Source organism: Papio anubis, chromosome X (assembly GCF_008728515.1).
Source record: "Papio anubis isolate 15944 chromosome X, Panubis1.0, whole genome shotgun sequence".
Taxonomy (NCBI): domain Eukaryota; kingdom Metazoa; phylum Chordata; class Mammalia; order Primates; family Cercopithecidae; genus Papio; species Papio anubis.
Window position 1 is genome coordinate 142,190,436 of NC_044996.1, and position 10,705 is coordinate 142,201,140.

The following is a 10,705-nucleotide window of genomic DNA, read 5'->3' on the forward strand; positions in this document are numbered from 1 at the left end:
GTGCGGGTCCACCAAGAGCAGGAACAGTGGTAGTTGAGTAAAACTTCGTTTCTTTCCATTATTTGTTAAATCTTCTCAAATTGACTGAGAAGCAAGACCTCAGTGACTCATATCTTTCCTTTTATTTTTTGGTAGAGATGGCTGTGGGGGTCTTGCTGCATTGCCTAGGCTGCTTTTGAACTCCTGGGCTCAACTGATCCTCCTGCCTTGTCCTCCCCAAGTGTGGGGATTACGGGCGTGAGCCACTGCACCTGGCCTTAATGATGCATTTTCTTATCCAAATCACTGTTCCTGGTTGGCCGTGATGCTAGAATTTTGATTCTCAGCTTCTTAAAGTCGTATGTTGGTTCCTGCAACTTTTATCATTTGACCGGGTAAACATGTCGCCTGGGCAAATGGCATGTCAGGATTGACATTCCTTATAGAAAGAAATATCATTTAAAAGAAGACACCAAAACAAAGCTTTGGGACTTGTTGCCAGTTCAGTAGAGGTATTATCTGCCGGGGGTTTTTCATGCCTGAAAGTACCTGCATCTGAGAGGAGCCAGCTGGTGCCAGGATCAGAAATAAAATTTAGAATTTTGGCTATAGTGCATCAAAAGAGTGCCGGCAGATGTGTCGCTTATCCTGGGGTCAAGGGACCCATCTACAGCTGTGGACACTTCTGTTGTTCCTTTATAGGGCTTTGCGTCTTCGGGGGCCCCTTCCCATCCACACTCTTTACTTTCTAGACTCTGCTTTATAAGAGTTTGCTTTGGTATTTTACTTTTTTTTGTTTTTTTTTTTAAGAGGTGGATGTCTTGCTCTGTCACCCAGGCTAGAGTGCAGTGGCACAATCATAGCTCACTTCAGCCTCGACGTCCTGGGCTCAAATGATGCTCCCACCTCAGCCTCCCAAGTAACTGGTGCTACAGTCTTGCACCACCATGTCTGGCCGATGTTTTGATTTTTTGTAGAGACGGGGGCCTTACTATGTTGCCCATGCTGGTCTCGAACTCTTGGTCTCAAGTGATCTTCCCACTTCAACCCCCTGCATAGCTGGGATTACAAGCCACTGTGCCCTGTATTTTAAATAAATCTTCATTTTCTTACATGCCAAACACCAAAAGAATTAAAAAAAAATTCAAGGTCATCAAACACTTTGTTTTCTTACATGCCAGACACACACACACACACACACACAAAATTGAAATTTATCAAGGTGATCACCAAAACATTCTGAAATAAACATAGGGCTTTTTTTCCACTATAATTTACATCACTGCCTGCCCCATTAGTGTACACACTTAAAGGTGATTGGACTGGGATTATAAGAAAACAGGTTTATTTAAAATATAAAAGCATAAATAAACCTTTCTTATAATCCCACTCCAGTGAGCTTTAAGTTTAAGTGTGTGTGATAAGGGGGCAGGCAGTGGTGTAAATCATATGAGGAAAAAGCCCCACATTTATTTGGGAATGTTTTGGGGGTATAGCATTTGATGACCTTGATTTTTATTTGGCAGAGGGGAGCATGTCAAAATAATGAAGGAGAAACTCACTAAGTAGTGGAAAGGTTTGTAACTTTTCGGTGATTTTTTATATTCCCCACCCTGCTCAAAGCTTTTCAGCCTTGCAGGATGGATACAAAATCCCAGCCTCAGGTGGGCGGACAGATGGTCTCTGAGGTTTACTTAGAGGCAAAGAAGCAGTGAAGTCTGACAAGCATCCCATTGTAATTCAGAAAGCATGGTGGCGGGAATTTCCGATCAGACAGGACTGGTGAGATTCACAGTCTAGATGGTGGAGTCTGACCCTGGGACGTCACCTGGCTTGTCAGAGTCTCTGCAGTCCGTCACCGAACCTGGGAGTGGCCCAGTCCAAGTTCATGCTACTTTCCCTGGGACGTAGTTTATGCCAGGAAAGCCTAGATGCTTACACCGGGGTCGTGGGTATTGGATTGTTTGGGGGGACTTCAATATATTATATTATTATTTCATGTTATATATATTATTATACATAATATACTCTGTGTATTATATGTGTACATGCAGACACACGTGATCATTTCCACTTCCATAAATATGCATCTTAAAACTCGCCTAATCTACTAGAAGTCTTCAACATCATCTCTAACTACCCATCCTAATTGAACCAGCTTGCTGCTGCTGTTGTTGTTGTTTGTTTGTTTGTTTTGAGACTGAGTGTAGCTCTGTCACCCAGGCTGGAGTGCAGTGGCTCAGTCTCAGCTCACTGCAACCTTCACCTCCTGTGTTCAAGCAGTTCTTGTGCCTCAGCCTCTCAGGTAGCTGGGACCACAGTCATGTGCCAGCATGCCCAGCTAAAGTTTTTGTTTTTTGTAGAGATGGGGTTTCACCATGTTGGCCAGGCTGGTCTCAAACTCCTGACGTCAAGTGTTCCACACGCCTTGGCCTCCCAAAGTGCTGGGATTACAGGTGTGAGCCAGTGTGCCCAGCCTCCCGGCTTGCTGTATTTCTGACATGGTCTGTTATTTAAAAAGGAAGATTACAAGTGAAGAAGCAGACTTAGGAGACTCATCCTAATGTGTGTGCTTATGGGAAAGCCAGCCTTTTACAACAGGAATCCCATCAGTAAGCAGACCCCCAGGGCAGCGTGTGACTGTTGATGCTGGTGAAAGCAGATGTCTTCTATTTTGCAGGGACAGCCTGACAGGCATGTTTACGTTAAGTGTCTGAATCCTCCCTGCAGGCACATACAAATTTCACCCTTTTCTACTCAAAGGGGTAGTTTCTTGACAAAGATGTAATCAACCCCCTTCCCTTAGCTTCAGCCATGCAGGGGGCAACCCAGCCTTGCATAGGTTATTTAAGAGCCGGTGATGGTAGGAAATAAGCACTAGAAAATGTTTTGCTAAAATGGAAATGAACCGTGGTCCTCGGAGTGGGTAGACCTTATCTCTGTTGCCGTGCTGCGTTTGCTGATGTGGATATATAATCTGTGCACTTTTTCTTTTTTTTTTGTCTCCTTCCCCTACACAGAGACCTCATTAAGAAACTGCTTGTGGTTGACAGAACAAGGCGATTAGGAAACATGAAGGTCAGTATTTGATCCCATAGGTATTCAGTGGTACCCGATGTGCGTGTCTGCCGTCTGACACCCATATTGACATGTGCAGATATAAACCAAGGTTTAGCGGTCGGATTTAATCACTGCCCAAATTTCAGATCTGGTGCTTTATTTATTTATTTTTTATTTTGCTTGAAACTGCCAGGAAAGATCTATCAAATCTGAGTTTCTGGGCGCACAACGTCAAACTGGGTCTACACTGTATCTCCCCTCCCCTCAAGCAAGGTAATAGAGCAGTAACAATTTCTAAGTTATTACTCATTATTTTGTTTACTTATTTATTTTATTTTTTAAACAGCTTTACGGAGCGTGAACTCACACGCCTTGCAATTTACCCATCTAAAATGTGCAATTCAGTGGCTTTTAGTATACACACGATTATGTACAGCCAGCCCCATGGTTAATCTTAGAACATTTTCATCAGCTCAAGAAAGAAACCCTGCACCCTCCAGCTATCACTGTGCTGCTATTCTTTCATCCTCTCTTGCCCTAAGCCAGCGGTCCCCAACCTTTCTGGCACCAGGGGCCAGTTTTGTGGAAGACAGTTTTTCCACAGACCACACAACCTAAATCCCTCACATGCGCAGTTCACAACAGGGTGTGTGCTCCTATGAGAATCTAATGCCACCGCTGATCTGACAGGAGGCGGAGCTCAGGTGCTAACGCCAGTCATGGGGAGCAGCCGTCAATACAGGTGAAGCTTCGCTCACCTGCCTGCTGCTCACCTCCTGCTGTGTGGCCCATTTTGGTTCCTCATAGGCCATGGACCACTACCAGTTTGCGGCCCAGGGGTTGGGGACCCCGACCCTAAGCAGCCACTAATCGACTGACTTTCTCTGTAGGGTTCGGTATTCTGGGCTCTGCTAAAAATGGCCCTGCTGAACATGGAATTGTACAAAATGTAAGCTTTTGCGTCTGACTTCTTTCTCTGAGCAGATGTCTTCAAGGTTCATCCAGGCTATAGCCTGTGTCAGGGCTTCCTTCCTTTTCATGACCACATAGTGTTCGATTGTGTGGGCAGAGCTTGTTTTGTTTATCCGTTCATCCATGGACAGACACCTGGGCTGTTTCCACCTTTTGACTTTTGTGAGTAGTTCCGCCATGGACATGGGAGTATATGTTTTATGTGCGCAAGTGATGATTTTAAAAGTTGTGCATCAGGTATGATTTCCACAAACTTTTTGTGTGGAGGCAAATGCATAATTGACAAACAGACTGTTCTATAAGTAGTATCATACCTTATATGCAAGTTTTGGCATCCCTGAATTTGATAGAATTCATGAACTTTTTGTTGGCTATTTCTAGCTCTGGACAACCTTGGAGGGACTTATACTTGGAGGAACTTCCATATATGTCTTGACCCTGTAAATTACAGTCTGGGGAGACACAGTACACCAGGATGTGAGGCTTGAACCACTGGGCTCTCTTGGGGCCCTCTGTGTGGTTTAGGAGTCTCCAGTGGCTGCCATAACAATGGACCACAAACTAGGGGCTTAACAGGAGTTTATGCTCTCCCCATCCTGGAGACCAGGAGTCTGAGATCAAGGTGTCTCAGGCCTCCAGAGGCTCTAGGGGAGGATCCTTCCTGCCTTTCCCAGCCCCTGGGTGCTCCAGGCATCCCTGGGCTTGTGGTCGCATCACTCTAGCCTCTGTCTTTTTCTTCACGTGACCTTCTCCTCTGTGTCTGTGTCTCCTCTTCTGTCTCTCAGAAAGATGCCCGTCACTGGGTTTCGGGTCACCCTAATGCAGGATTATCTCTTCTCGAAAGCCTTCCCTTAATTACATTTACAAAGACCCTCTTTGCATGTAGGGTTCCATTCCCAGGTACTGGGAGTCAGGACATGGCCATATATTTTGGGGGCCACTGCCCAATGTGTGATAATTGTGTCTGCTTCCTGCCAGAGGCTCTAGGGGGAATCCTTCCTGCCTCTCCCAGCTCCTGGGGGCTCCAGGCATCCCTGGGCTTGTGGCTGCATCACTGCGGTCTCTACTTCCATTTTCACATGGCCTTCTCCACAGTGTGTGTGTCTCCTCTTCTGTCTCTTATGAGGACACCTGTCACTGGATTTAGGGCCCACCCTACTCCAGGATGATGTCATCTCGAGAACCTTAATTTAGTTACATCTGCAAAGACCCTATTTCCAAATTAAGTGATATTCACAGGCACTGGGGGATAGGACATGCACGTATCTTTTTGAGGGACATTGTTCACCCGGTAACTGTAGTCAAGCTTCTGTCCTTTACATTATTGGTAGACAGGGGCCGATACCTTCAGGTCTCCAAGGAGCCTGTCCAGCCAGGTTGCACGGTGTGGATTCATCTGTACCACGGCTCTTCATAAAAGTGGATGGGTCCTGTGTTAATGCCACAGCCATTTGGAAAAGAGCTGGGTCTCTTGCCAGGACTGCAGGGAATTACAGATGACCCATATCTAGAATCTGCTGGGAATGGCATAGTGAGCATTATAGGTACCTTCCGAGGGGGAAGAACAAGTTTCCCAATCAAAGGAATTGGGGAAAAGCTCACGAACTCTCAAACTAGGTCTTAAAGTCTAGTTAAAGCTTCCTGATATGAAGATAAACTGAAAGAAACTCAAGAAAACACTTTATTTTTTTTTAATTAACACATGAAAATGGTTTATTTATCATGTACAACATGAAGTTTTGAAATATGCACCCATTGTGGAATGGGTCCGTGAGTTCGACATATGCATTTACCTCACATAATTACCATTTTATTTGTGGAGTGGGAACACTTAAGATCTATTCTGAAAAAATTGTTTTAAGGGGTAGGGTCAGGTGGTGGGTAGGGGCTGATGCCAGGCTCACGAACAGTGGTCGCAGCCTCAGCCTCACAAGTGCTAGGATTATAGGCAAGAGCCACTGCACCCGGCAAATCTATGCTGAAGTTTGTGAGGTATCAGGTGGTTGCCGTGGGGCTGTGCAAGCTGACAGAGCTGAACTTGTTCCTCCTGTCTCCTCTTTGTCTCTTTTGATGTGTGGCTTCCCATCTCAGCCCCTTCCCAGCCCCTGGTATCCACCATTCTACTCTCTGCTTCTATGGATTCAACTTTTTTAGATTTCCCATGTAAGTGAGATTAGGTGATATTTATCTATCTCTACCTGGCTTATTTCTCTCTCTCTTTTTTTTTTTTTTTTTTTTTTTGAGACCAGAGCCTTGCTGTATTACCCAGGCTGGAGTACAGTGGCACAATCTCTGCTCACTGCAACCTCCACCTCCTGGGTTCAAGAGATTCTCCTGCATCAGCCTTCCAAGTAGTTGGGACTACAGGTGCCCGCCACGCCCAGTTAATTTTTGTATTTTTGGGTACAGACGGGGTTGCACCATGTTGGCCAGGCTGGTCGTGAATTCCTGACCTCAAGTGATCTATCTGCCTCAGCCGCCCGAAGTGTTGGAATTACAGGTGTGAGCCACCATGCCTGGACCTTATTTCTCTTAATATAATATCCTCCAGGTTGATGCATGTTTTTGAAAATGACCACATTTCCCTCCTTTTCCTGGCTGAATAGTACTCCATGGTGTATATATAACACGTTTTCTTTATCCACTCCCCTCTTGATAGGTTGATTCCATATCTTGGTGTTGTGAATTGTGGTGCAGTGAGCATGGGGGTGCACAGATCTCTTTGATATACTCATTTTTTTTCCTTTGGGTGTGTATCCAGTAGTGGGATTGCTTGAGCCTCTCGTAGTTCTATTTTTAGTTTGTCAGGGATGAAACTGTCTGACTAAAATGAAAGTATGTTCCTGGGTAGCCCCTGGTCTGTGGGTGCCCTAGAGAGGGACACTTACTCTTTTTTCCACTCTGACCGCCTCTCCATCCTCGGCTGCACTGCCATCCTCAGCCTACGTGTATCACTGCGTTCCCAGGCAGTTGTCATTACTCCCTGTGGCCTTCCCGCCACTGACTTTCCCTAGGAAGAAGGGTCTGTCATTCATAGCCTGGAGCCCCAGGGCCTTAACTTGGTTAAGAACTTCCAGATTCTTCTCGTCCCTTGCTTCTCATCTGATGATTCCGTGGTCTTCCCCGTGAACCCTCATGCAGCCAGGATGGATGAGCCACCTGCTGCCGTACCTGTCACCATTGCACCTTGCTGTTCTTCTCTCTTCGCTTGGCACCTCTTCATTCGGGGGTCTTCCCTTCTTCTTCTGGAACCACATCCATTCTGTTGAACTCCTTCATCCTCTGTGGACACTGCTGTGCCCTTCACGCTTGGAAAATCCCCAGCATGTTCCTTTTTTTAATATTAGCTGGACTTATACATGCACATGCATCTGCACACACACTTTATAGATATAAAATAAAATATAGAGAGATTTATATACAAATTTATTTATATAATGTAAAGTATGTGTATCTATATACACACATTGCATTTTTATACACTTTATATACAAACCAGCATAAAAAAGTCAAAGGAATACAGATTTATCTATACATTATTTAAATAGATAATTATACATATATGTAGATAGATTATATTTTATGTAATATTGATATATATCTATATAAATATATAGTATATGTAGATACTTAGAAATAAATATAAATATATATGTATTTAGAAGTAAATAACGTAAAAATCTATATAATAAAGATATATACATATAAATATATAGATTTATAATATAGGTATGTAGATACAATATAAAGTGTGATGCTGGGCGCAGTGGCTCACGCCTGTAATCCCAACACTTTGGCAGGAAGGCAGGCAGATCACCTGAGGTCAGGAGTTTGAGACCAGCCTGGCCAACATGGTGAAACCCCGTCTTTACTAAAAATACAAAAATTAGCCAAGTGTGGTGGTGGGTGCCTGTAATCCCGGCTACTTGGGAGGCTGAGGCAGGAGAATTGCTTGAACCCGGGAGGCAGAGGTTGCAGTGAGCCAAGAGCACGCCATTGCACTCCAGCCTGGGCAATAAGAGCTCAACTCCATCTCAAATTAAACAAATAATAATATAAAGTGTGTATACCTATATATAGATATATTGCATTTTTTTTTGAGATGGAGTCTTACTCTGTCTCCCAGGCTGGAGTGCAGTGATGCGATCTTGGCTCACTGCAACTTCCACCTCCCAGGATCAAGCGATTCTCCTGCCTCAACCTCCCGAGTAGCTGGAATTACATGCACTTGCCACCACACCTAGCTAATTTTTGTAATTTTTTTTTCATAGAGATGGGGTTTCACCATGTTGGCCAGGCTGATCTCAAAGTCCTGACCTCAAGTGATCTGCCCACCTTGGCCTCCCAAAGTGCTGGGATTGTAGGCATGAGCCACTGCAACTAGCCAGACACATTGAATTTTTATACACTTTATGTACAAGCTAGCATACAAAAAACTCAAAGGAATATATTTATCTATACATCATGTAAATAGATAAGTATATATATATATTTATCTATAAATTACATATATTTATAAATATCCATATATAGTATATATTTAGCAATATATAAATAAAATATAGCTATATATTTAGAAATACATAAATATATGTATATGTAGATCTGTATAATATAGATCTGTAGGTATCAGTATATAGCTATATATAATGTAATAAATATATAATATAGGTATGTACATATAAAGTGTGTATATCTCTCTACAGAGACATTGCATTTTTATATACTTTATATACCAACTAGCATACAAAAAAGTCAAAGGAATATGGATTTGTCTATACCTTATATAAAATAAGATAATTATATATACGTTTATCATAGTACTTATATATTAACGCCCTTAAAAATCTACAGCATATTTGTTTGGAAATACATAAATGTATATAAATCTATATATATTTAGAAGTATAGCCACAAATAATAAGCATTATATGTAAATATGTATAATATAGCTATATAGATATGTATCCAATATATGGCTGTATATAAATATATAATATAGGTATATATAGATATAATATAAAGTATATGTCTCTGCAGAACCATTTGTTTCCTTCATGCGACATACAAGAAGTCAAAGATAGAAATGCATGTTTTAAGGGTGAGGCACGACTGGTGTTTGCAGCCATGTGTGGAGGCTGAGGCAGAGTGACGGGGATCACCTGAGGTCGGGAGTTGAGACCAGCCCTGACCAACATGGAGAAACCCTGTCTCTACTAAAAATACACAGCTGGACGTGGTGACACATCCCAGTAATTCCAGCTACTTGGGAGGCTGGGAGGCAGGAGGTGACGAACCTGGTGGAGGTTGCAGTGAGAGCTGAGATCACACCACTGCACTCAGTCTGAGCAACAAAGAGTAAAACTCTGGCTCAAAAACAAAACAAACAAAACAAAAAGAGTGGGAGCTTTAAGTAACTGCAGTCACATGCCGCCCAATGATGGAGCTGGCCTCTGAGAAATGTGTGGTTAGGTGATTTTGTCTTTGTGCAGCATAGAATTCGGACTCACACAGACCTGGCTGGCCCAGCCTCTGGCTTACCTGGGGGTATATGGCAGATTCTTTTTTTGCTCCCAGGCTACAGTATGAATGGTATGTGAAGCTGCTGAATGCCCTAAGGGATAGTCAACATGTGTGCGCCCTGTCCTAGCTTGAACAGGGATGGTAAAATACGGCTGAGCACAGCGCTGCGGCACCATGCTTGGGCGCAAACAGAGTGCGGGCTGCTTGAAACGAATGTTAGCTGGGTGAGTGGAAGTGAGGGAGGTGTGAGTGGGTGTGAGAAGGCCAGGACATTCCACCATTGCACCCGATGAAGGCCTCATCAGCGGCTGTACATAGAGCTGCACTCAGTTCATTTTAGCAAGATTCATTTCTTCACTAGGAGTGTATAGCCGACTGGATTTTATTCTATTAACTTTTAAATGTCGTTTTAGCGTTTGATTATTTTGCTAATAATACTTAGCCTAAAACACAAGCATATTATGCAGCCTGGCCCATAATATTCTCTTTCTTCTATAATCTTTTTAAAATAGACAGGCCGGGGTCCCTTTGGTGCAGGCCTGCAGGTCAGGATGCACCGGCCTCCTGTCAGCTACTCACGGCTGGGTGCTGAAGTCTTCAGGAAACAGTATTACACCGCAGTGCAGCAGAGGTCTCCGAGGGTTCTGCTTGAGGAGCTGCCTCACATAACTTTTAACATAAAGCTGAAGGAGCACACTAAATGGTAACAATCAAAAGAGGGAGTATGGGTTAAGTGCAGTGGGTGGCTCCTCCTGTAATCCCAACACTTTGGGAGGCCAAGGCAGGAGGACTGCTTGAGCTAAGAGTTCAAAGACCAGCCCGGGCAACAACAGTGAGACCATCTCTACATAACATACAACAATTAGCCAGGCATTGAGTGGTCTTGGCATACTGTAGTCCCATGCTTGGGAGACTGAGGCATGAGAGTGGCGGGCTTGGTGAGTTGGGTGCGTGGGGCGACCTTGGCTGCATGGCTGGACTGGCAGAGTGAGACTCTGGCCACTGCACCTCCGCCAAAAATGTGAAATTATGATAAAATATAGATAAACCAAGGCCATAGTCATTAATATCATTACCAACTATTAGGTGCTGCAGTAACATGCGTGTTAGACTGTTATCACGGCTGGCAGTGCAACAGGAGGGATGTGCTGTCCTGTGGTTACAATGGCCA